Raw genomic sequence first — 27,794 nt, 5'->3', positions numbered from 1 at the left:
GGTTGAAAGGTAAGTGAAGAATATTTACAGAAGCCACAGCAGATAGGTTGAAGGTAGGTTTTACATTTTTTTAAGATGCCAATCTCCACAACATCATGTATGAGGGTCAGGTTCCACGTGAATTTAAGTAGTATATAAAGAACCTTTCTATATGAACTGCCTTCTGCATACATGAAGATCTAAGAAGAACCAGAAATCTACATTGATAGTAGGAATAAAGAAGCTTAAAAGTGATCCTCGAGGGGAAACAGACACCTCCAAATACTATGAATGTACATGGAATTAACACACTTCTTATTTTCATCTGCACTCCTTCCTAATCAGCAATATAATAGCTACACTATAAGATGTATGTAAGAAAGCATCTCATTAATTAAATCCACATGGACATAATGCTGTATGTTCTAAGAACAGATGAGTATGGTTCTATAGAAGCATTAATAAATCTGAGCAAGGGGTTTTCTGTTTACATATATCTCACTATCAATGTATGAAGTCTATGGACATGATGATCCAGTAGAAAAAGCTGGCCTGCATTTATCCCATTCCCATTTGCTGAAAGATAAGGACATAAAGAGAGCTCTTTGTGAAGCATTATTTGGTAAAGGAGGTAAAGCTTTGGTTCAAGATGTGCTAGAAGTAGAGGTGGCCCTACCCTTGGGCAAAATGAAGAAGCCTCCTCAGGAAGCAAATCCTGGGGGTCAACCAGTGAAATATCAGATTGTTTTAGGAAGCCTGCCCTGCAGTTCATAAGGTAGCCTGCTATCCTTAAAGAAGATGGCAGATTCTAGTTCATTGTCGGAGATGAAGTATGATATTAACTACCAGTCCAACCAGCAGCCAAAGATGGAAAAATCTTAAAAAAGCAAATGCAGAATTGGTTGGGCCGCAACTTTTTATGGTTGAAATTTTTAAATAGAATTGGGCAAGCAAAAAAACCTGACTCCCTACTTCAAATTACACATTCTCAAGATCTCTCTATAACCACAAAAAGTTGCTTTGGCTCCTGCTCCTTTAATACCCCACACTGGCAAAATCCAGAACTGGATCAAGAATGTGAGGGCAATGAAGGGCAGGCCTGCACACATGTTGATATGTCATTTTTGTTCAGGGCTAATTTTGTTGCTGTGAAATATTTCTTTTATTAAATGTATCATTCCAGAGATGTGTCTAAATTATATGATCCAATTGGTGTGATACAAATAGCACAACCAGAACATATGCTTCAGAACTGGAAATCTGATGATTCAATTATCTCCTGCTTTTTTTTTATTTGATAAATACTTTTCTAAAGGATATTCAGTCATTTTGGGGGTCACATCTTGTTTTTTTAAATTATTAGCTGAAGTAGGAGCTATTTAAAGAAGTTCGAGTTCGATAAAGTCCAAGTTTTCTTTTCTGAAGCAGTATTGTTAGGACGTGAAAACATTTTATTGGACCTGTAGGATCCTTAGCTTATTACGTTTTTTACATTTTTACACAAATGTTCTAGAAATGGATACTCAAGTAAATAGGGCGTGTATTTCTTCCTTCATAATTGCTCTTGAGTTGAAGACCATTTGGATGGGTGAAGTGGTAATTAAATCTTCTTTTCTCATCCTGATTCTATGGCTGATTGCCAAACTGTGAAAGTTAATATTGGACATTTTCAGTTTTAAATCTTCTGTTGGCTATAGTAACTGTGTTTAGTGATACACAGGTGGCGGGAATTAGAGCTTGAAAACAGCTGCCTGCTAGATCAAGCCATGACTCAAGTCATAGCCAACTAATTGCTTCTCAGTGCTAAAAACAACAGCCCTGAAAAATGAGACATACTTTTTCCTGCTGTCATTTCTTTGCAACTGGTATTTATAAATGGCATCCTAATCCAGATAGAACATTGGGTCTCAGAACAAATAGTTGTTGATAGATATTGAAATTCCTTTATTTTATAACCACAACAATTGCAAGATGTTCTGGTGACGGCAGGTTAAAAGACAAAACTCTCAGTGCAGTTAAATTAACTATGGAAATGCCCCTATGACGCCAAAGGGCACTGAGTGTGCATCAGCTGAGTCTAACTGAGGAATGGTTAGAATTGAACTCCTAGGGATGAGGACTTAGTCATATAATAGTGTAAAAGGCTTCCTCCAGCAGATCACATGAAAAAATATATAGTTGAGTCCTGGACGGTGGTACCAGTGATTAATCTGGTTCTGCGCATGCGCAAGATGGCGCCGCGTTGAAGATTCGGCTTTAGCGATCTCGGGGCTTTCTAAGGATGGCGGTGCCTGGACCGTTCGCCTAGCCGCCTGCGCCCCCCGGTCTGTTTGATCATCTTTCGGCAGCCGTGGGAGAGGTCTCTGGACCTTTTTGCACCCACGGCTGTTGAGTACAGGGCCGGGAGAGTGAGTGGCGGACTACGGTGGCCATGTTTTTTCAGGCGAGGAGGTGGGGCGATGAGTCAGCTTTTTTCGGGCCGGTTTCTTGGCCTGGTCTTCGGTCTGCTTCTTAACTGCGGTGTCTTGGGCTTTTCTCTGCTACGATTTGGACTGTAGCAGAGATGTTTCATCTGCCACGAAGTTTTGGCTTTTCCGGCCTTTTTCCTGCTGCCAGATTACGAACTTGGCGTCCTTCAAATCCTCTGGCCTCTCGGAGAGGCTCAGCCCTTTGGACAGGCCTGGCCTCTTGGAGAGAAAGGTTTGGAGAGATCTGGCCCCCGGAATGGCTTGGATTTACTAGGGGGGTGATGGTGGTGGAGATGGAGGTGACCCCCTGGATGGTATCTCCTGGCCATACCTGGAGGTGGATGTTGGAGGACTGTAGGGAGGCGACGGAGGCGACAGAGGTATTCCCGACTTGTTCTCGGCCAGTCATCCCTCGTTTGTTGCAATGTCATCTATGCCTCTCCCCGGCCTTTTGGGACTCTTATGGCCGTTATTGGTCCTTTTTGGACTATTTGGGAGTAGATGGGAGACTCGCTTGGGGACAGAGGAGGACACTGTTCACGACTGAAGCACCCCCACCCCCTGTTCCATGATCTTTGGATTGGGCTTTGGACAGATTACCATCTAGACTGTCCCTTCTGTTTTCATCCTATGCCCATCCTTAATATGGATAACCATCGTATTTTAATATTCTTGCCAATCCGGAGATGGAGCCTTTTTATCGCCGACTTCTATCTTCATGCGTTATACGTTACTCTTCTTGTGAACTCTTGCGCCTGCGAGGTGCCCCTGCCTCGCAGGAATGGCCCTCCACATTATCGAGGGTCAGCCTCAATGACGGGTTTTGGGACCCACAGAGGTGGCATGTGGCAAAAAAGAACTTGTGGGGTTTTTTAGATAGGGAACTTTTAAGGGGAAGGAGGGAAAGGGTGGGTATCGGGGGTAACCGCCCTGAGTCCTTCGGGAGAAGGGCGGTATAAAAATCGAATAAAATAAATAAATAAATAAATAAATAAACACGTCAGGTGGGGGGCCAGTTCCTACGTGTGCTCGCGGCGGTTCTTTACTAGGTTCGAAGGTAATGGGGGATGATTGTGTTCCTATTTGTGAGGGTGGTTCTATTGATATGGTAAGTGGGAGGGGCAGATATGGCGGAAGTGGGGGATCGTATCGATTTCTGGGGGCGCGTGCCCGCTGTTTGAAAGCGATCACGCGCCCCAACCCCTCAGACTTCTCCTGTTCCCCGGATGGTCAGGCTCCTCAGAGCTTGGGCCTTTTGGGTGATGTTGTGCAGTGCACGGTCCGTGGTTAACAAAGCCCCCCTAATTCGTGATCTTATACAGGGGGGCTCCGCGGACCTTATGGGCATTACGGAAACCTGGTTGGGCACGGAAGGGGGGGTGCCCCTTGTTGAAATGTGCCCACTGGGTTTCCGAGCATTCCATCAACCAAGGGACCAAGGTAGGGGTGGGGGGGTGGCGGTTGTTATAAAAGAGAGTCTAGAACCGAGGGAAACCACTGTTCCTCAGATTGCTGGTTGTGAATCCTTCTTGTTTGTTTATTTGTTTGTTTATTTGAATTTATATCCCGCCCTTCTCCGAAGACTCAGGGCGGCTTACATTGTGTTAAGTGAAGTGAAGTGAAGACACAAAGTGTCTTTGTGAAGTGGGGCCATAGAGGTCAGTTGGGCTTGTTGGTCACGTACCTGGCTCCTTGCTGCGTGACAACAGCCCTGCCCGAGCTGTTGGAGGTGCTTGCTGGGGTGGCGGTTGAGACCCCTAGACTTATGGGGGACTTTAACCTGCCATCTACCGGCATGTCATCGACGACGGCTCGGGAGTTCATGGCCTCCATGACGGCCTTGGACCTGACGCAAGTAGTTGATGGCCCTACCCACATTGGGGGAGGCACACTGGATTTGATTTTTATCTCTGGACAGTGGTTGAATGATCTGGTTTTGGGAGATGTAGTTACTGAGCCGTTGTCATGGTCAGATCATTCTCTCCTTCGTCTGGACTTTCGGACCGCCACTCAACACCGCAGGGAGACGCATTGGTCCCGTCCCAGGCGCCTGATGGACCCAGAGAGGTTCCTGACGGAGCTTGGGCCGTTCCCTGAGGGTCTTGCCCACGGCACGGCTGAAGAACTAGTCGCGGCTTGGGAACTGGCCGCGGCTGGGGCTCTAGACCGTGTCGAGCCTTTGCGGCCTCTTTGAGAGCGGCGTAGGTCTCAACCAGCTCCTTGGTTTTCTGAGGAGCTGAGGGAGATGAAACGCCGGAGAAGACGCCTAGAGAGTGCCTGGAGATCCAGCCATTCGGAGGCTGATCGGACACTAGTGGCACTGAGGGAAGCGAGGCGTTTTTACGTCTCCTCCCTCATTGCGTCGGCAGATAACCACCCGGCCGCCCTGTTTCGGGTGACCCGCTCTCTCCTTCAACAGGGGGTCCGGGATGACCCGTTACAAGGGCGTGCCAAGGAGTTTAGTGGTTATCTATACAAAATTGCTCAGCTTCGGGATGAACGGAGCATGCGCAAGATGGCGCCGCATTGATTTCGCGGGGGCGATGGTGGTCTCTCTTGTCCGGCAGTCTGGACAGAAGGGAGGGGCATTTTGATATCGCTGCCCCCCCTTCCTGGTTGAACTGATTTCCTGCCGACCCAGGGAGAGGGTTTTTGCCCTCGGGAAGAGCTGGGCCGGCAGGACGAACCCAAATGCTGCTGACATGTTCTGCCAGCTCGGTCGGCTCGTTTTGGGGTGGCGGCTGGCCACCGGCGTTTTCTTTCGCCGTTTTTTGACGGCGGCGGCGGTGGTCGGCGGAGGGGGCGGGGGGCGTTTGACATTCTCGCCCTCCTTTCACCCCTTGGCGTTTGACACACTCTCCCTCCTCTCACTCGCCCTCCTCTCGCCCTCGGAGGGGGCGGAGGGGGCGTTTGTCACTCTCGCCCTCCTCTCACTCGCTCTCCTCTCGCCCTCGGAGGGGGCGGAGGGGGCGTTTGTCACTCTCGCCCTCCTCTCGCCCTCTTTTTAGCCAAATTGAAACAGCAGAACTGACCAGAAGCGACCAGCAGATGACGGCAGCCGGTGGGGGGGGGGCATTTCGATGTCATTGCCCCCTCTTCGGCGGAACAGATAGCTTGCCGGCCCACGGGTCTCTTTGGACAGCTTTTTGGGGGTGATGGTTTCCCGACGGCAGTTGACGTCGTAATGAGGGCGACGACTGCGGGGATGACCCTCTACCTTCACATAAACATTGAATCATCTGGCCCTTCCCCCACCACCTGGTCCGTTGCCTACCTTTTTTGTCGTCAAGGATTCCTTTCAGCCGATTTCTGTCCCGTGTACTATACCATCTTTTTGAACAACTTGACCAACCAGGACTGCTTTTCCACCATTTCTCGTGATTTCTATGATATGACATATTTCTGGACGCAACCCTTTGGTTTACCAGATTATTGTCATGCGAACATTTACAGCGGCCGACCTTCTTGACCTGCAAGATTCCCCTCTCTTGCGGGTTTGGCCCTCCACATTATCGAGGGCCCATCTTGAGGACGGGTTTTGGAACCCCGAGAGGTGGCATGCCAAAAATAGGAGACTCAGGGGATTTTTAATTAACTGTTTTAATCGGTTTTTTAAGGGGAGTTTTAATGGGAATTTTAAGGGGAGGGTGGGAACCGACGGGTTCGGGTTGGGAGGGGTGGGGTGGGGTGGGGGAGGGATTTGACGGGTGGGGATGAGAACCCGCCGGGGAGGGATCCAACCTCCGTGCCAGTTCGCGGCACTACTCCATCTGGTCTGAAGGCAGGGGGGGAGGGCGTTGTTCCAGGACTAGAGGGTGGTTCAATCTGTACGGTAAGTGGGAGAGGCAGATATGGCGGGGGGGGCCGTATCGAGAGTTGGGAGCACGTGTTTGATGTCTTAAAGCGATCACGTGCTCCGGCCCCCCAGTCCCTACCCGTTCCTCGGGCGGCCATGATCCTCAGAGCTTGGATCTTCGGCTGATGTTATGTAATGCCCGGTCCATGGCTAATAAGACTCCCCTGATCTGCGATCTTATTCAGGGGGAGTCCGCGGACCTCATGGGCATTACGGAAACCTGGTTGGGCCCGGGGGGGGGGGTTCCCCTTGTTGAGATGTGCCCTCCAGGTTTCCGAGCATTTCATCAGCCGAGGGCCCAAGGTAGGGGTGGGGGGGTGGCGGTTGTCATTAAGGAAGATCTAGAGCCGAGGGAGGCCACTGTTCCTCAGATTGCCGGCTGTGAATCCCTCTATGTGCGGTGGGGCCATAGGAATCAGTTGGGCTTGTTGATCGCGTACCTGGCTCCTTGCTGCGTGACCACAGCCCTGCCTGAGCTGTTGGAGGTACTTGCCGCTGTGGCAGTTGAGACCCCCAGACTTATAGTCATGGGGGATTTCAACCTGCCATCAGCTGGCTTGTTATCGACGGCAGCTCGGGAGTTCCAGGCTTCCATGACGGCCTTGGACCTGATTCGAATAAATGATGGCCCTACGCACATGGGGGGAGGCACGCTGGATCTGATTTATATCTCTGGACAGTGGTTAAATGATCTGGAATTAGATGATTTAGTAACAGAACCAATGTCATGGTCCGATCATTATCTCCTTCGCCTAGACTTCCGTACCGCCACTCACCATCGCAGGGAAACGGAACCTATACGTTGGTTCCGTCCCAGGTGCCTGATGGACCCCGAGAGGTTCCTGACGGAGCTTGGGCCATTCCCTGAGGATCTGGCCCACAGCACGACTGAGGAACTAGTCGTGGCCTGGGAACAGGCCGCGGCTGGGGCCTTGGACCGTGTCGCGCCTTTGCAGCCTCTGACCCGGCGCAGATCTCGTCCGGCCCCTTGGTTCTCCGAGGGGCTGAGGGAGATGAAATGCCGGAGAAGACGCCTAGAGAGCACCTGGAGGTCCAGTCGGTCCGAAGCTGATCGGACACTAGTTAGGTCCTATTCTAGGACCTACCTAGTGGCAATGAGGGAGGCGAGGCGTTCCTACGCCTCCACCCTCATTGCGTCGGCAGATAACCGCCCGGCCGCCCTGTTTCGGGTGACCCGCTCCCTCCTTCACCAGGAGGTGCAGGATGACCCTTTGCAGGGACGAGCCGAGGAGTTTAGTGGTTATCTATACGATAAAATCGCTCAGCTCCGGGACGGTCTGGACCGAAATTGGGATGATCCAAGCGAGGGAGAGGAGGCACGTCTTGTCGAGTCTGTTTGGGATGAGTTTGACCCTGTGGCTCCCGAGGACGTGGACAGGCTGTTGGGGAGGCTTCACGCCACGACATGTTTACTGGACCCGTGCCCTTCCTGGATGGTACTGGCCACTCAGGAGGTGACACGAGGCTGGCTCCAGAGGATTATCAATGCTTCTCTGTTGGAAGGGGTTTTCCCTGCCGCCTTGAAAGAGGCGGTGGTGAGACCCCTCCTCAAGAAGCCCTCCCTGGACCCAGCTATTTTGGGTAATTGTCGTCCAGTCTCCAACCTTCGCTTTGTTGCGAAGGTTGTAGAGAGTGCTGTGGCGCGACAGCTACCCCAATACCTGGATGAAGATGTCTATCTAGACCCATTCCAGTCCGGCTTCCGACCCGGATACAGCACGGAGACAGCTTTGGTCGCATTGGTGGATGATCTCTGGAGGGCCAGGGACAGGGGTTACTCCTCTGCCCTGGTCCTATTAGATCTCTCAGCGGCTTTTGATACCATCGACCATGGTATCTTGCTGCGCCGGTTGGGGGGATTGGGAGTGGGAGGCACCGTATATCGGTGGTTCTCCTCCTATCTCTCCGACCGGTCACAGACAGTGTTGACAGGGGGGCAGAGGTCGACCGCGAGGTGCCTCACTTGTGGGGTACCGCAGGGGTCGATTCTCTCGCCCCTGCTGTTCAACATCTACATGAAGCCGTTGGGTGAGATCATCAGTGGCTTTGGGGTGAGATACCAGCTGTACGCTGATGACACTCAGCTGTACTTTTCCACCCCGGGCCACCCCAATGAAGTTGTTGAAGTGCTGTCCCGGTGTTTGGAAGCCGTACGGGTCTGGATGGGGAGAAACAGGCTCAAGCTTAATCCCTCCAAGACGGAGTGGCTGTGGATGCCGGCATCCCGATTCAGTCAGCTGCAGCCGCGGCTGACTGTTGGAGGCGAGTTACTGGCCCCAAAGGATAGGGTGCGCAACTTAGGTGTCCTCCTGGATGAACGGCTGTCGTTTGAAGATCATTTGACGGCCGTCTCCAGGAGGGCCTTCCACCAGGTTCGCCTAGTTCGGCAGTTGCACCCCTTTCTTGATCGGGATGCCTTGTGCACAGTTACTCATGTGCTCGTTACCTCTCGCTTGGATTATTGTAATGCTCTCTACATGGGGCTCCCCTTGAAGTGCACTCGGAGGCTTCAGCTAGTCCAGAATGCAGCTGCGCGGGTGATAGAGGGAGCTACGCGTAGCTCCCACGTAACACCGCTCCTGCGCAGACTGCACTGGCTACCTGTGGCCTTTCGAGTGCACTTTAAGGTGTTGGTTATGACCTTTAAAGCGCTCCATGGCTTAGGGCCTGGGTACTTACGGGACCGCCTGCTGTTACCACATGCCTCCCACCGACCCGTACGCTCTCACAGAGAGGGACTTCTCAGGGTGCCGTCCGCCAAACAATGTCGGCTGGCGGCCCCCAGGGGAAGGTCCTTCTCTGTGGGGGCTCCCACACTCTGGAACGAGCTTCCCCCGGGTTTACGCCAAATACCTGACCTTCGGACATTCCGTCGCGAACTGAAGACACATCTTTTCATTCGCGCGGGGCTGGCTTGAACTGAATTTTATTAATTTTAAATTTTTATTAATGAATTTTAAATGGGGTTTTTAGTCTAGTATATTTTAACCTATCAGGCTAATTTAAATAAGTTTTTTAATCTGCATTTTAAATTGTATATTGTATTATCTGTTTTATTTTTGCCTGTACACCGCCCTGAGTCCTTCGGGAGAAGGGCGGTATAAAAATCAAATAAATAAATAAATAAAATAAATAAATAAATAAAATGGTCTGGATCAGAATTGGGTAGATCCAGATGAGAGGTCGGAGACTCGTCTTGTTGAGACTTTCTGGGATGGATTTGATCCTGTGGCTCCTGAGGACATGGACAGGTTGCTGGGGAGGTTGAATGCCACCACATATTTGCTGGACCTGTGCCCCTCCTGGTTGGTGCTGGCCACACAGAAGGTGACACGAGGCTGGCTCCGGGCATTATCAATGCTTCTTTGTTGGAAGGGGTTGTCCCTGCCGCCTTGAAAGAGGCGGTAGTGAGACCACTCCTCAAGAAGCCTTCTCTGGACCCAGCTGTTTTAGGAAATTATTGTCCGGTCTCCAACCTTCGCTTTGTGGCGAAGGTTGTAGAGAGGGTGGTGGCATGTCAATTACCCTGGTACCTGGATGAAACTGTCTATCTGGACCCATTCCAGTCTGGCTTTCGGCCCGGATACAGCACGGAGACGGCTTTGGTCACATTGGTTGATGATCTCTGGAGGGCCAGGGATAGGGGTTATTCCTCTGCCTTGGTCCTATTAGACCTCTCAGTGGCTTTTGATACCATCGACCATGGTATCCTGCTGCACCAGTTGGAGGGTTTGGGAGTGGGAGGCACCGTTTATCGATGGTTCTCCTCCTATCTCTCTGACCGGTCGCAGACGGTGTTGGCAGGGGGGCAGAGGTCGACCCCGAGGCGTCTCACTTGTGGGGTGCCGCAAGGGTCAATTCTCTCGCCTCTCCTGTTCAACATCTATATGAAGCCGCTGGGGGAGATCATCAGTGGTTTTGGAGTGAGGTACCAACTGTACGCTGATCACACTCAGCTGTACTTTTCCACCCCGGGCCACCCCAATGAAGCTATCGAAGTGCTGTCCCGGTGTCTGGAAGCCGTACGGGTCTGGATGGGGAGAAACAGGCTCAAGCTCAATCCCTCCAAGACGGAGTGGCTGTGAATGCCGGCACCCCGGTACACTCAGCTGCAGCTGCGGCTGACTGTTGGGGGCAAGTTATTGGCCCCGATGGAAAGAGTGCACAACTTGGGCGTTCTCCTGGATGGGCGGCTGTCATTTGAAGATCATTTGATGGCCGTCTCCAGGAGAGCTTTTTATCAGGTTCGCCTGATTCCCAGTTGCGCCCCTTCCTTGACCGGGATGCCCTATGCACGGTCACTCATGCTCTTGTGACCTCTCGCTTGGATTACTGCAATGCTCTTTACATGGGGCTCCCCTTGAAGAGCATCCGGAGGCTCCAGTTGGTTCAGAATGCAGCTGCGCGGGTGATAGAGGGAGCCGCTCGTGGCTCCCATGTGACACCACTCCTGCGCAGGCTGCACTGGCTACCTGTGGTCTTTCGGGTGCGCTTCAAGGTTTTGGTTACTATCTTTAAAGCGCTCCATGGTATAGGGCCTGGGTACCTACGGGACCGCCTGCTGTTACCACATGCCTCCCACCGACCCGTACGTTCTCACAGAGAGGGACTCCTTAAGGTGCCGTCCGTCAGGCAGTGTCGACTGGCGACACCCAGGGGAAGGGCCTTCTCTGGAGGCTCCCACCCTCTGGAATGAACTTCCCCCAGGACTCCGCCAGCTTCCTGACCTTGGAACCTTTCGCCGCGAGCTGAAGACACATCTTTTAATTCGCGCGGGGCTGGCTTGAACTGAATTTTATTAATTTTAAATTTTTATTAATGAATTTTAAATGGGGTTTTTAGTCTAGTATATTTTAACCTATCAGGCTAATTTAAATAAGTTTTTTAATCTGCATTTTAAATTGTATATTGTATTATCTGTTTTATTTTTGCCTGTACACCGCCCTGAGTCCTTCGGGAGAAGGGCGGTATAAAAATCAAATAAATAAATAAATAAAATAAATAAATAAATAAAATGGTCTGGATCAGAATTGGGTAGATCCAGATGAGAGGTCGGAGACTCGTCTTGTTGAGACTTTCTGGGATGGATTTGATCCTGTGGCTCCTGAGGACATGGACAGGTTGCTGGGGAGGTTGAATGCCACCACATATTTGCTGGACCTGTGCCCCTCCTGGTTGGTGCTGGCCACACAGAAGGTGACACGAGGCTGGCTCCGGGCATTATCAATGCTTCTTTGTTGGAAGGGGTTGTCCCTGCCGCCTTGAAAGAGGCGGTAGTGAGACCACTCCTCAAGAAGCCTTCTCTGGACCCAGCTGTTTTAGGAAATTATTGTCCGGTCTCCAACCTTCGCTTTGTGGCGAAGGTTGTAGAGAGGGTGGTGGCATGTCAATTACCCTGGTACCTGGATGAAACTGTCTATCTGGACCCATTCCAGTCTGGCTTTCGGCCCGGATACAGCACGGAGACGGCTTTGGTCACATTGGTTGATGATCTCTGGAGGCCAGGGATAGGGTTATTCCTCTGCCTTGGTCCTATTAGACCTCTCAGTGGCTTTTGATACCATCGACCATGGTATCCTGCTGCACCAGTTGGAGGGTTTGGGAGTGGGAGGCACCGTTTATCGATGGTTCTCCTCCTATCTCTCTGACCGGTCGCAGACGGTGTTGGCAGGGGGGCAGAGGTCGACCCCGAGGCGTCTCACTTGTGGGGTGCCGCAAGGGTCAATTCTCTCGCCTCTCCTGTTCAACATCTATATGAAGCCGCTGGGGGAGATCATCAGTGGTTTTGGAGTGAGGTACCAACTGTACGCTGATCACACTCAGCTGTACTTTTCCACCCCGGGCCACCCCAATGAAGCTATCGAAGTGCTGTCCCGGTGTCTGGAAGCCGTACGGGTCTGGATGGGGAGAAACAGGCTCAAGCTCAATCCCTCCAAGACGGAGTGGCTGTGAATGCCGGCACCCCGGTACACTCAGCTGCAGCTGCGGCTGACTGTTGGGGGCAAGTTATTGGCCCCGATGGAAAGAGTGCACAACTTGGGCGTTCTCCTGGATGGGCGGCTGTCATTTGAAGATCATTTGATGGCCGTCTCCAGGAGAGCTTTTTATCAGGTTCGCCTGATTCCCAGTTGCGCCCCTTCCTTGACCGGGATGCCCTATGCACGGTCACTCATGCTCTTGTGACCTCTCGCTTGGATTACTGCAATGCTCTTTACATGGGGCTCCCCTTGAAGAGCATCCGGAGGCTCCAGTTGGTTCAGAATGCAGCTGCGCGGGTGATAGAGGGAGCCGCTCGTGGCTCCCATGTGACACCACTCCTGCGCAGGCTGCACTGGCTACCTGTGGTCTTTCGGGTGCGCTTCAAGGTTTTGGTTACTATCTTTAAAGCGCTCCATGACATAGGGCCGGGTTATTTATGGGACCACCTACTGCCACTGATTGCCTCCCACCGACCCGTACGTTCTCACAGAGAGGGACTCCTTAAGGTGCCGTCCGTCAGGCAGTGTCGACTGGCGACACCCAGGGGAAGGGCCTTCTCTGGAGGCTCCCACCCTCTGGAATGAACTTCCCCCAGGACTCCGCCAGCTTCCTGACCTTCGAACCTTTCGCCGCGAGCTGAAGACACATCTATTTATTTGCGCAGGCCTGGCCTAGAATTTTAGTTTTAAATGGGGTTTCTTTATTGTTTTAATTATAATTTTAATTTGGCCTAATCCAATAAGTTTTTTAAATATTGTTTTTATCCTGTATTTATCCTTGTTCAATTTTATCGGGCTGTAAACCGCCTTGAGTCCTTCGGGAGATAGGGCGGTATAAAAATTTGATTAAATAAATAAATAAATAAATTATTATTATTTATTATTATTATTATTATTTATTCGATTTTTATACCGCCCTTCTCCCGAAGGACTCAGGGCGGTGTACAGCCAAAAGTAAAAACAGGCAATACAATATACAGTTAAAATACAAATTAAAAACTTATTTTATAATTGGCCTAAAAAACTTTAAAATATATAAAACTAAAACCGCTTAAAATTAATTATAGAAAATTTAAAATCAATAAAATTTAAAATTTAAAATCAATAAAATTTAAGCCAGCCCCGCGCGAATGAAAAGATGTGTCTTCAGTTCGCGGCGGAAGGTCCGAAGATCAGATATTTGGCGTAAACCCGGGGGAAGCTCGTTCCAGAGTGTGGGAGCCCCCACAGAGAAGGACCTTCCTCTGGGGGCCGCCAGCCGACATTGCTTGGCGGATGGCACCCTGAGAAGTCCCTCTCTGTGAGAGCGTACGGGTCGGTGGGAGGCATGCGGTAACAGCAGGCGGTCCCGTAAGTACCCAGGCCCTAAGCCATGGAGCGCTTTAAAGGTAGTGACCAAAACCTTAAAGTGCAGCCGAAAGGCCACAGGTAGCCAGTGCAGCCTGCACAGGAGCGGTGTTACGCGGGAGCTACGCGAAGCTCCCTCTATCACCCGCGCAGCTGCATTCTGGACTAACTGAAGCCTCCGAGTGCACCTCAAGGGGAGCCCCATGTAGAGAGCATTACAATAATCCAAGCGAGAGGTAACGAGCGCATGAGTGACTGTGCACAAGGCATCCCGATCAAGGAAGGGGCGCAACTGCCGAACCAGGCGAACCTGGTGGAAGGCCCTCCTGGAGACGGCCGTCAAATGATCTTCAAACGACAGCCGTTCATCCAGGAGGACACCTAAGTTACGCACCCTATCCTTTGGGGCCAATAACTCGCCTCCAACAGTCAGCCGCAGCTGCAGCTGACTGAATCTGGGTGCCGGCATCCACAGCCACTCCGTCTTGGAGGGATTAAGCTTGAGCCTGTTTCTCCCCATCCAGACCCGTACGGCCTCCAGACACCGGGACAGCACTTCAACAGCTTCATTGGGGTGGCCCGGGGTGGAAAAGTACAGCTGAGTGTCATCAGCGTACAGCTGGTATCTCACCCCAAAGCCACTGATGATCTCACCCAACGGCTTCATATAGATGTTGAACAGAAGGGGCGAGAGGATCGACCCCTGGGGCACCCCACAAGTGAGGCACCTCGCGGCCGACCTCTGCCCCCCTGTCAACACCGTCTGCGACCGGTCAGAGAGATAGGAGGAGAACCACCGATAAATGGTGCCCCCCACTCCCAATCCCTCCAACCGGCGCAGCAGGATACCATGGTCGATGGTATCGAAAGCCGCTGAGAGGTCTAATAGGACCAGGGCAGAGGAATAACCCCTGTCCCTGGCCCTCCAGAGATCATCCACCAATGCGACCAAAGCTGTCTCCGTGCTGTATCCGGGTCGGAAGCCGGACTGGAACGGGTCTAGATAGACGGTTTCATCCAGGTATTGGGGTAGCTGTCACGCCACAGCACTCTCTACAACCTTCGCAACCTTCGCAAATAATCAACAATAGCTCTAACAGGTGCTAGAGTAGTGCTTTTTTTCCTAGTAGCCATCTTTTCTAGCTAGCTATTTTTTTTTCTTTTGTAGCTAAAATGACTAGCTATTTTTCCTAGTGCAGCTTAAGACACATCTTTTTATCTGCGCAGGACTGGACTAGAATTTTAAATTTTAAATTTGGTTTTAATGGGGTTTTACTATTTTATTGTGGTTTTAATATTCGGCCGTATTTAATAAGTTTTTTAAATTGGGGTTTTAACTTGTATTTATATTTATGTTTTACTTGGCTGTAAACCGCCCTGAGTCCCTTGGGAGATAGGGCGGTATAAAAATATGATTAAATAAATAAATAAATAAATAAATAAGGGGTGTCAAACTCACATCGTCACTGCGGTGTCACATGACGTACCGGGACTTTCCCCCCCTTAGCTAAATGGGATATGGGTGTGGCCAGCACATGATGCATCCGGCCCACAGGCCAGGAGTTTAACAGCCCTGGACTAGTGGTTCCTTTATTACAGTTTTGTTTTTCATTTAAAACGAAGGCTGCTTTTATGACACTATAATATTTTAGCTGGAATGTATATTGCTTAGATGTTTAGGTCACGAAGAAAGGCAACATTCAGATTTTTTGGTTGCAATATGGAAATTTTTTGTTTCTCTGAAACATATATTTATTGTTCTGTACCAGAAGTTGGCACCAGCTGTGATTTTTTTTTAAAAAAAATTCAGTATTGCAAGACATACAGTGAACAAATATTTCAATTTTTTATGTATAACTATTTGTTTTTTCTGAAGGTGTATCATAAATTAGTTGATGATATTTCCTCCAGTTCTGTGTTGTTCATTGCCTTAGCTACTGATCAAATATTTAAGAATAACCTTGAAGGGAGAAAGAAGTAAGGCTGCTCAAACTATCTTGAGTTTTCTTCATGATACACAGCCATGGGTGTATTTTGTTCAGGAGCTTGCGGAATATTCTTTGACCACAGCATCCTGTCTGAAATCTTGTCAAAATAGTTTATTGTAAGCATCAGACATCACCTTTAAAAATGCAACATTGAGATTATTTTTTAAAAGATTCTAATCCAAATTAATACTGAAGGAAACGTTGATATTTTAAAAAATCTTCACTTTTTGCATTCTCCTGTCTTGGAACCAATTATTGGACCAATAACTTCTTCCAGATCACTATCATATATGAAACCATTCAGATGGCTCAGTGAAAACACAAAGTAGCCTAGCAAGAATCTAATAAAAATATGAAGACAAATATAGCAAGGAATAGTTCAGGTTCTAAAAATTCCATACAAAAGCGCAGAATATGGCGAAGAAACAGGAATAGTGAGAAATCTAAGGCTGGAAAGAAAATATCATTTATAGTTATTGGTGAAACCTGGTTGTTATCTATGATAATGTAAAGAAATAGCCCAGACAAAATGAGAAAAGTAATATACATAAAAGAAATACATATGTCTACAATATGGGAATTTGAGTCAGTCTGTTAGGAGGTGTACAGGATGATAAAAAGTGTACAAGATGACAAAATGTGAGCTGTGCTATGTTGCCATTTGTTGAATAGAAGTTGGTTTAACAATTATGCCTAAGGAAGACTCTGTGCTGCTCATTGTATGTATAAATGACTAAGGTGAAAGTTTAAAAAAATATGATTATAAACTTTGCAGGCTGAATATATCAAACACCTTTAGGCAATGTCAACATTCAGGTGGACCTGGACAAACCGAAACAGTAGGCAGAAACCACCAAGATTAATTTGTACAACAATTCAAAAATAGAAAGAATCAAAGGCATGTATATAGGATTTTGGAGGGTTAGGGAACCAGACTGAGTAGCAGTACATGCAAAACGAATTTAAGTTTGTTGTTAGATCACAAGTTGAACATGAGATACAAAAGCAAATGCAGTTTTAAGTTGCACCAACAAAAGTATGGTATCAGAATCAAGGGAAGTCATTCTTTCACTCTGTTCTCTGATGATCAGTTCTTATCTAGAACATGTGTCTAGTTCTTGATATCTCATTTTGGAAAACATATTGCTAAATTGGAATAGAGAACAACTGAGATAAGGAATCTGTAAAAAAAATATACATGAGGAAAAGTTGGAGGCACTGGCGATCTGCAGAAGAGAAGAATGTGAAAAAACAATATACTTGTATTCAAGTGTCTGAATCTGCAGAGTGTGTAGCTGAATTGTTCAGTTTTACAGAAGATGGGAAAAGAAACATTTTTCAATTATAAAGAATTAGATTTTTCAATAGACATCAGGAAAAATGTCCTAATGATAAGAGGAGTGGAATAATTGAATAGACTGCTTCAATGGGTGACAAATTCTCCTTTGCTAGTGGCGCTTAGATGATGGATGATCAACTTTCAAGGTACTATTGTAGTGTGGATTACAGCATTGGGTAGGCCATAAGACTAAGCAATTGTTAAGATCCTTTCCAACCCTTTAATGCAGCAGAATAGAGAGGTTACATCATGGATGAATTGAGGCACCCCTACAACTATCTTCTGAGCCATCGGCAACTTCTGAGTGGTCTTTAAGGAAGCCAATGTAGTGCATATTGCAATAGTCCAAATGAAAAATGGCCAAAGCATGAGTGAATGAAACTTTCAGTCTACCAATGGACAAAATTGTGTACAAAATTAAGTTGTGCAAAGATCCTCCCAGCTATGGCTATCACCTGCTCATTGAGCAGGAAACTAGAGTTTAGAGAAATGCCAATTTACATACTAACTTTGCCTGGAGAGGGACTACCCCTTTCACAACTAAAGATAATCCCTAATTCTGGGAGATCCCCTAACCCACAGTTACTCAGGCCTGCAGTGGAACTCAATCCAGCCTCTTAAACGGTGGGATTCAAAAAAATTTACTACCGGTTCTGTGGGTGTGGCTTGGTGGGCATGGCAGGGGAAGGTTACTGCAAAATCCCCATTTTTTCCCGATCAGCTGGGACTTGGGAGGCAGAGAATAGATAGGGCAGGGGCCAGTCAGAGGTGGTATTTACTGGTTCTCTGAACTACTCAAAATTTCCAATATCAATTCTCCAGAACTGGTCAGAACCTGTTGAATACCACCTCTGCTCTTAAAGCATTTTTGTAGAAATACTTTGCTCATGCTAGACCAATTAGGAACCACCATCAAAACAACCAATCAGGGTCAGGAACAAAAGATCAGCAACCTTACCAACCTGCATCAATTTAGAATAGAATCGAATAGAATTTATTTTTTTTATTTTTATTTCGTCACAACAATATATGTAGGTATCATACAAAAAGATTATATAGTATATAAACACATATTTGAGTAAATATTAGGAGTTATAAGCATATATATATTTGTTTTCTGAGGTTTTCGCGGGTGTTTGTATGTAGATCTTTGGTTATTCGGGTTTTCTCCCGCGTAAAATTGGAAGTGTCTTGGCGACGTTTCGACGAAGTCTCATTCGTCATCTTCAGGCTTCAGCTTCGTGCTTCTGGGAGCAATGTGAGATGACGAATGACGAATGAGACTTCGTCGAAATGTCGCCAAGACACTTCCAATTTTACGTGGGAGAAAACCCGAATAACCAAAGATCTACATATATATATATATACATATATATATATATATATATATATATATATATATATATATATATATATATATATATAAAGATATAAATATATATATATGAAGAAGAAAAGAAAAATAATATGACAGGAACGGTAGGCACGTTTGTGCGCTTATCCACGCCCCTTATGGTCCTCTTAGAAATGGGGTGAGGTCAATAGTAGAAAGTTTTTGGTTAAAGCTTTTAGGATTATGAGAAGAGACTACAGAGTCAGGTAAAGTATTTCAAGCACTGATGATTCTGTTACAGAAGTCATATTTTCTGCAATCTAGATTAAAGCGGTTGACATTAAGTTTAAATCTATTAGTTGCTCTAGTATTATTGCAATTAAAGCTGAAGTAGTCTTTAACAGGAAGGACATTACAATAGATGATTCTGCGAGTTAAACTTAGGTCTTGTCGAAGGCGATGGAGTTCCAAGCTTTCTAAGCCTAGGATTTCAAGTCTGGTAGGATAAGGTATTTTATTGTTTTCAGAGGAATGGAGAACTCTTCTTGTAAAATATTTATTTATTTATTTATTTATTTATTTATTTATTTATTTATTTATTTATTTATTTATTTATTTATTTATTTATTTGAATTTTTATACCGCCCTATCTCCGAAGGACTCAGGGCGGTTTACAGCCCGATAAAAATACAAATATAATACAAAATAAAAACTAATTAAAAAACTTATTTAAATAGGCCAAAATTTAAAACTACAATTAAAATGATAAAACCCCATTAAAATTAAATTTAAAATTGAAATTCTAGTCCAGTCCTGCACAAATAAATAGATGTGTTTTAAGCTCGCGGCGGAAGGTTCGAAGGTCAGGAAGTTGACGTAGTCCTGGGGGCCGGTTTAGCTCTGCCTGGTAAGGCCTGTTATTAAGAACACAAAGCCTGCAATTACTGCAGGTTCGAGCCCGGCCCAAGGTTGACTCAGCCTTCCATCCTTTATTCTTCTTCTGCGCATGCGCGTTATGGCGGCGTTCTGAGGCTTCGTGGAGACGGCGGCTGAGTGTCCTTTGGCCGCAATGCCGCTCCGTCGGCCGCCTCGCTGCTTGGTTCCGGCCCGGTATGCGATCCTTCGGGCAGCCGAGAGCGAGGCCTTTGGACCCCATTGAGCCCCCGGCTGCTGAGTACGGAGCCGAAGTCCTTAACAGCAGCGGAGGGCGGCGGCCATGTTGGGGGGGGTGCGAGGAGACGCCCAGCCTGACTCAGCTGTTTGTCGGCCGTTTCGGCCGCGGATGTCATCGACAGCTGGGGAGCGTGCCAAACCTCGATGGAGGACAGAGGATGGAGGACATCGATGGTGGTATGCTGGGGCTTGGGTGTTGGATCGAGTTGGACCGCAAGTAACATCGGCGGCTGGAGTGGGGCCTGTACGGGCATGATTATTGCCCCTCCCCCTACCTTCCTTCCTTCCTCCCTTCAAGGCCCGGAACATCTTTTCCCCCCACTGCTGACTTTTTGCCATGGCCTGCCTACTAATGGCTTGTCTAAATGCCGCAAGTCATCTACGGCTTACATCTTTCTTGGGTTGTTTTTTCCCCATCGGCAACTGAGAGGTGGCTTGGCCTAGGCATTTACAACAGCGGCACAGCGGCGCGCTGGAGCCATATTGGGCCCAGCGGAAAAAAAAACTCGCGGCTGGTGGGTGGTGATATGGACAGCGGTATGGACGGCATTGACGGCACTGACGGCACTGGCGGCATAATTTCGTCCCGATTATCGTACCACACGGGTTTGTCCCGGTGGTACGCGCCGAAATCGAGGAGACTTTTATTCCGGCTATTGACTTTTCCATCTTCGTAGCCGAGGAAACAACCAAGGGAGGCTATTATGCCAACCTCCGAGAGGGAGGTCATTCGATCGGAACCGGATTTTCGGCCTTGGTTGCTTCTGGACCCTTTGGATTTTCTACGGACTATGACCAATATTGTAGCCTGAGTGGCTAGTAATATGACTAATATTAGGTCCAACGATCTATTGGTATGACCGGAACATCTCCGCCAGTCAGGGATGGACATCTTTTCGCTATTTATTGACTATTTCCCATGAGATACTCGTTTGCGAACTACTACGACTGCGAGGTTCCCCGCCTGCAGGAATGGCCTCAAATTATCGAGGGCTTACCTTAACGAAGGGTCTTGGGTCCGAGGAAGGTGGCATGCGGTTAAGAAGAAGTTGTGGGGTTTTTTAAATAGTTTTTTAAATAAGGGTTTTTTAAGGGGGGGGAGGGATGTGGCGGGTGGGGGTGAGAACCCGTCGGGAGGATCCAGCCCCTGTGCTAGTTCGGGACACTATCCCATCTAGTCTGAAGGCAGGGGGGGAGGACGTTCCAGGTTTAGTGGGTTGTTCGATCTGTACGGTAAGTGGGAGAGGCAGATATGGCGGGGGGGAGGGGCCGTACCGAGTTGAGGGAGCACGCGTTCGATGTCTGCGAGCGATCGCGTGCTCCGGCCCCTCAGTCCCGACCCGTTCCCCGGGTGGCCATGATCCTCAGAGCTTGGATCTTCGGCTGATGTTATGTAATGCTCGGTCCGTGGTTAATAAGGCCCCCCTGATTTGTGATCTTATTCAGGGGGAGTCCGCGGACCTTATGGGCATCACGGAGACCTGGTTGGGCCCAGAGGGGGGGGTCCCCCTTGTCGAGATGTGCCCTCCAGGTTTCCGAGCATTTCATCAGCCGAGGGTCCAAGGTAGGGGTGGGGGGGTGGCGGTTGTCATTAAGGAGGATCTAGAGCCGAGGGAGACCACTGTTCCTCAGATTGCCGGCTGTGAATCCCTCTATGTGCGGTGGGGCTATAGGAATCAGTTGGGCTTGGTGATCGCGTACCTGGCTCCTTGCTGCGTGACCACAGCCCTGCCTGAGCTGTTGGAGGTACTCGCTGCTGTGGCGGTTGAGACCCCCAGACTTATAGTCATGGGGGATTTTAACCTGCCATCAGTTGGCTTGTTATCAACGGCAGCTCGGGAGTTCCAGGCTTCCATGACGGCCTTGGACCTGATTCGAGTAAATGATGGCCCTACGCACACGGGGGGAGGCACACTGGATCTGATTTATATCTCTGGACAGTGGTTAAATGATCTGGTGTTAGATGATTTAGTAACAGAACCAATGTCATGGTCGGATCATTTTCTCCTTCGCCTAGATTTCCGGACCGCCATTCACCACCGCAGGGAGACGGAACCTATCGGTGGTTCCGTCCCAGGCGCCTGATGGACCCTGAGAGGTTCCTGGCGGAGCTTGGGCCATTCCTGAGGATCTGGCCCACGGCACGGCTGAAGAACTGGTCGTGGCCTGGGAACAGGCCGCGGCGGGGCCTTGGACCGTGTCGTGCCTTTGCGACCTCTGACCCGGCGTGAGATCTCGTCCGGCCCCTGGGTCCTCCGAGGGGCTGAGGGAGATGAAACGCCGAAGAAGACGCCTGGAGAGCACCTGGAGGTCCAGTCGCTCCGAAGCTGATCGGACACTAGTTAGGTCTATTCTAGGACCTACCTAGTGGCAATGAGGGAAGCGAGGCGTTCTCGCCTCCACCCTCATTGCGTCGGCAGATAACCGCCCGGCCGCCCTGTTTGGTGACCCGCTCTCTCCTACATCAGGAGGTGCGGGATGACCCTTGCAGGGACGAGCCGAGGAGTTTAGCGGTTATCTATACGATAAAATCGCTCAGCTGAGGGACGGTCTGGACCGAATTTGGGATGATCAAGCGAGGGAGAGGAGGCACGTCTTGTTGAGTCCATTTGGGATGAGTTTGACCCTGTGGCTCCGAGGGCGTCGACAGGTTGTTGGGGAGGCTTCACGGCACGACATGTTTACTGGACCCGTGTCCTTCCTGGCTGGTACTGGCCACTCAGGCGGTGACACGAGGCTGGCTCAGAGGATTATCAACGCTTCTTTATTGGAAGGGGTTTTCCCTGCCGCCTTGAAAGAGGCGGTGGTGAGACCCCTCCTTAAGAAGCCCTCCCTGGACCCAGCTATTTTGGGTAACTATCGTCCAGTCTCCAACCTTCGCTTTGTTGCGAAGGTTGTAGAGAGTGCCGTGGCGCGACAGCTACCCCAATACCTGGATGAAGATGTCTATCTAGACCCGTTCCAGTCCGGCTTCCGACCCGGATACAGCACGGAGACAGCTTTGGTCGCATTGGTTGATGATCTCTGGAGGGCCAGGGACAGGGGTTATTCCTCTGCCCTGGTCCTATTAGATCTCTCGGCGGCGTTCGATACCATCGACCATGGTATCCTGCTGCGCGGCTGGGGATTGGGAGGGAGGCACCGTATATCGGTGGTTCTCCTCCTATCTCTCCGACCGGACGCAGACGGGGTTGACGGGGGGGCAGAGGTCGACCGCGGGGGGCCTCACTTGTGGGGTCCCACAGGGTCGATTCTCTCGCCTGTTGTTCAACATCTACATGAAGCCGTTGGGCGAGATCATCAGTGGTTTCGGGGTGAGATACCAGCAGTACGCTGACGATACCCAGCTGTACTTTTCCACCCCGGGCCACCCCAATGAAGTTGTTGAAGTGCTGCCCGGGGGTTGGGAAGCCGTAGGGGTCGGGATGGGGAGAAACAGGCCCAACCTTAACCCCTCCAAGACGGAGTGGCTGTGGATGCCGGCATCCCGATTCAGTCAGCTGCAGCCGCAGCTGGCTGTCGGAGGCGAGTTATTGGCCCCAAAGGATAGGGTGCGCAACTTAGGCGTCCTCCTGGATGATCGGCTGTCGCTTGAAGATCATTTGACGGCCGTCTCCAGAGGGCCTTCCACCAGGTTCGCCTGGTTCGCAGTTGCGCCTTCCTTGATCGGGATGCCTTATGCACGGTCACTCATGCGCTCGTTACCTCTCGCTTGGATTATTGTAATGCTCTCTACATGGGGCTCCTTGAAGTGCACTCGGAGGCTTCAGTTAGTCCAGAATGCAGCTGCGCGGGTGATAGAGGGAGCTACGCGTAGCTCCCATGTAACACCGCTCCTGCGCAGACTGCACTGGCTGCCTGTGGCCTTTCGAGTGCGCTTTAAGGTGTTGGTGACGACCTTTAAATCGCTCCATGGCTTAGGACCTGGGTACTTACGGGACCGCCTGCTGTTACCACATGCCTCCCACCGACCCGTACGCTCCCATAGAGAGGGACTTCTCAGGGTGCCGTCCGCCAAACAATGTCGGCTGGCGGCCCCCAGGGGAAGGGCCTTCTCTGTGGGGGCTCCCACACTCTGGAACGAGCTTCCCCCGGGTTTACGTCAAATACCTGACCTTCGGACATTCCGTCGCGAACTGAAGACCCATCTTTTTATTTGCGCGGGGCTGGCTTAAATTTGGATTTTAATAAGGGGAATTTTATTAATTTTAAATGGGGTTTTAACTGATGGCAATTTTTTAACTTTGGGCTATGTTAAATAAGTTTTTTAAAGGGTATTTTAACTTGTATATTTGTATTGTTGGTTTTTATCTTGCCTGTACACCGCCCTGAGTCCTTCGGGAGAAGGGCGGTATAAAAATTAAATTAAATAAATAAATAAATAAATAAATAAATAAGGTAGGTAAAATGAGGACCCAGATTGTTGGGGGGGCAATAAGTTGACTTTGTAAATATATATACAAATAGAATGAGACTATTGCCCTATACATTGTAAGCCGCCCTGAGTCTTCGGAGAAGGGCGGGGTATAAATGTAAACAAAAAACAAACAAAAAAAAAGTTCATTCCAGAGGGTGGGAGCCCCCACAGAGAAGGCCCTTCCCCTGGGCGTCGCCAGTTGGCACTGCCTGACAGACGGCACCCTAAGGAGACCCTCCCTGTGAGAGCGTACGGGTCGGTGGGAGGCAATCGGTGGCAGCAGATGGTCCCGTAAGTAACCCGGCCCTAAGCCATGGAGCGCTTTGAAGATAGTTACCAAAACCTTGATTTCTGGACACGTTCTGGACACGTATTGATGTCAGAGATGTGGTGAGGGTTCCAAACAGGCGAGCTGTATTCTAGAATTGGTCTAGCAAATGTTTTATATGCTCTGGTTAGTAGTGTGGTGTTTTTGGAAAAGAAGCTATGCAAGATTAGGTTTACAACTCCTAGAGCTTTTTTTGCTATGTAGTTGCAGTGGGCTTTGGCACTTAGATCATTTGATGTGAAAACTCCAAGGTCTTTAACGGGATGGGGGTCGTCAGTAAGGTAATGTCCATCTAGTATGTACTTAGTGTTTGGGTTGTTTTTTCCTATATATAAGACTGAGCATTTGCTGGATGAAATTTGGAGCTGCCAATTTTTAGACCAAGCAGTTAGATGATCAAGGTCGTTTTGAATGATAGAAGTATTGTCTGTGGTATTAAATAGTTTGACATCGTCAGCAAAGAGAACACTATTATTATTATTATTATTATTATTATTATTATTATTATTATTATTATTATTATTATTATTATTATTTATTAGATTTCTATATCGCCCTTCTCCCGAAGGACTCAGGGCGGTGTACAGCCAGAATAAAAACCCAAACAATACAATATACAATTAAAACAAAATTAAAAAACTTTATTATACAATTGGCCGAAAACTTTAAAACATTTAAAATTCTAAAAACCCATTAAAATTCATATAAAATTTAGAAATATAAAATATAAATTTAAAAATACAACAAAATTTAAGCCAGCCCCACGCGAGTAAATAAATACGTTTTCAATTCGCGGCAAAAGGTCCGAAGGTCAGATATTTGGCGTAAACCAGGGGGAAGTTCGTTCCAGAGGGTAGGAGCCCCCACAGAGAAGGATCTTCTCCTGGGGGCCGCCAGCCGACATTGTTTGGCGGACGGCACCCTGAGAAGTCCTTCTCTGTGTGAGCGTACGAATTACTTGAGATGTGGTCACAAAGATCATTAATGTATAGTATAAAGAGTGTTGGTCCAAGGACGCTGCCTTGAGGAACACCACTCTTGACAGGAACAGGATTTGATAAAGCATTGCCAATTTTGACCACTTGTTGTCTGTTAGACAGAAAAGCAGATATCCATTTGTGAAGGGGTCCTGAGATGCCATAGGATGTTAGTTTTAGGAGAAGTTTATCGTGTACTACTGAGTCAAAAGCTTTGCAGAAGTCTATGTAGATTGCATCTATTGATTTGCCTTGATCAAGATTTGTAGTCCATATGTTTTTACAGTGGAGAAGTTGTAAGTTGCATGATAATTTTTTCCTGAAACCAAATTGTTTATTGGAGAGTAGGTTGTTAGTTTCTAAGTGTGAGGTAATGGATTGGTTGATGATTGATTCCATGACTTTGCAGGTGACGCAGCAAAGAGAGATCGGTCTGTAATTTTCGACTAAGCTGGGGTCTCCTTTTTTGAAGATAGGGATGACTGTGGCTAGTGACCAAAGTTTGGGAAGGGAACTGGTAGTGAAAGCTTTATCAAAGATAATACTTAGGGGTTCAGCTATATTAATGGAAAGTTAATGGAATGAATGGAATGGAATGGAATGGAATGGAATGGAATGAAATAGAATAGAATAGAATAGAATAGAATAGAATAGAATAGAATTTTTTATTGGCCAAATGTGATTGGACACACAAGGAATTTGTCTTGGCGCATATGCTCTCAGTGTACATAAAAGAAAAGATACCTTCATCAAGGTACAACATTTACAACACAAATGATGGTCAATATATCAATATAAATCATAAGGATTGCCAGCAGCAAAGTTACAGTCATTCAGTCATAAGTGGAAAGAGATTGGTGATGGGAACGATGAGAAGATTAATAGTAGTGCAGATTTAGTAAATAGTTTGATAGTGTTGAGGGAATTATTTGTTTAGCAGAGTGATGGCCTTCGGGAAAAAACTGTTCTTGTGTCTAGTTGTTCTGGTGTACAGTGCTCTATAGCGTCGTTTTGAGGGTAGGAGTTGAAACAGTTTATGTCCAGGATGTGAGAGGTTTGTAAATATTTTCACAGCCTTCTTCTTGATTCATGCAGTATACAGGTCCTCAATGGAAGGCAGGTTGGTAGCAATTGTTTTTTTCTGCAGTTCTAATTATCCTCTGAAGTCTGTGTCTTTCTTGTTGGTGCAGAACCGAACCAGACAGTTATAGAGGAGCAAATGACAGACTCAAAATTCCTCTGTAGAACTGGATCAGCAGCTCCTTGGGCAGTTTGAACTTACTGAGTTGGCGCAGAAAGAACATTCTTTGTTGTCCTTTTTTGATGATGTGATTTTGAGATAATTTGAGATAACTTGGCTAAAGAATCAAGACACCTGACTATAATGACAGGAGCCCCCTCCCCCCATCAGTCCTTGCTCAGTTGTTTGTGATCTACAAAGCAGACTATTTTGCCTCTAAAGATACCAGCCACAGGGCATCTTGTCTAAGTCACCATCATTAAATCCTGAAGCCCCACTCTGCCCAATAGATACTGCTGTGAAAGATACTACACCCATATACTAATTTAATTTTTGATGCATGATCTTCAAACATTCTTAAGTATAGTAACATTTTCTCTGAAAAGACTAAAAATATTATGACTGGCCTATGGGGATTCATTTTGTGGAATATCCCACACATATGCACTGTATTATTTATATGCATATTTACAATTATAAATATTTCATTGTACAAAAAAAAGCAAAATCTCAGAAGACACTTTGCAAAAAGAAGAGGACTTTTCCTGCCACTAAATTAGATTAGCATGTCTTGGCATATTTAGATGGTTAGAACTACATTGTTGATTGGGGCTGGATTAGGGTTAGGGCATGTCCTTCCAAACTATGTTTCACACATAGAATAGAATTCTTTATTGGCCAAGTGTGATTGGACACACAAGGAATTTGTCTTTGGTGCATATGCGCTCAGTGTACATAAAAAGAAAGATACATTCATCAAGAATCATAAGGTACAACACTTAATGATAGTCATAGGGTACAAATAAGTAATCAAATCATACTAGGAAACAAAACAATATAAATCGTAAAGATACAAGCAACAAGGTTATAGTCATAAGTGGGAGGAGATAGGTAATAGGAAGGATGAGAAGAATAATAGTAATACAGTCTTAGTAAATAGTTTGGCAGTGTTGAGGGAATTAGTTGTTTAGCAGAGTGCTGGCATTCGGGAAAAAACTGTCCTTATGTCTAGTTGTTCTGGTGTGCAGTGCCCTATAGTATCATTTTGAGGGTAGAAGTTGAAACAATTTTTGTCCAGGATGTGAGGGATCTGTAGATATTTTCCCAGCCCTCTTTTTGACTCGTGCAATGTACAGGTCCTAAATGGAAGGCAGATTGGTAGCAATTGCTTTTTTCTGCAGTTCTAATTATCCATTGAAGTCTATGTCTGTCTTGTTTGGTTGCAAACCCAAACCAGACAGTTATAGAGGTACAGATGACATGTGGCAATGTCTTCAAAGACCATCAGAGTAGCCACATCTTTTTCCAGGATTGTGGTTCTAAATATATGCAGGGATGGGAAAGCAATTG

At 47.7% G+C, this 27,794-nt stretch overlaps 1 protein-coding gene across 1 annotated transcript in view; it reads left to right on the top strand.

Annotated features, from left to right (window-relative positions):
* Positions 1-27,794, top strand: part of CACNA1D (calcium voltage-gated channel subunit alpha1 D) — a 275,621-nt gene that overhangs the window by 214,007 nt on the left and 33,820 nt on the right. The window lies entirely within an intron of this gene.

The sequence above is a fragment of the Ahaetulla prasina genome, chromosome 2 (genome assembly GCF_028640845.1).
Source record: "Ahaetulla prasina isolate Xishuangbanna chromosome 2, ASM2864084v1, whole genome shotgun sequence".
Taxonomy (NCBI): Eukaryota; Metazoa; Chordata; class Lepidosauria; order Squamata; family Colubridae; genus Ahaetulla; species Ahaetulla prasina.
Note: the sequence above shows the minus strand (reverse complement) of the source record. Positions and strands in the feature narration are given on the sequence as shown.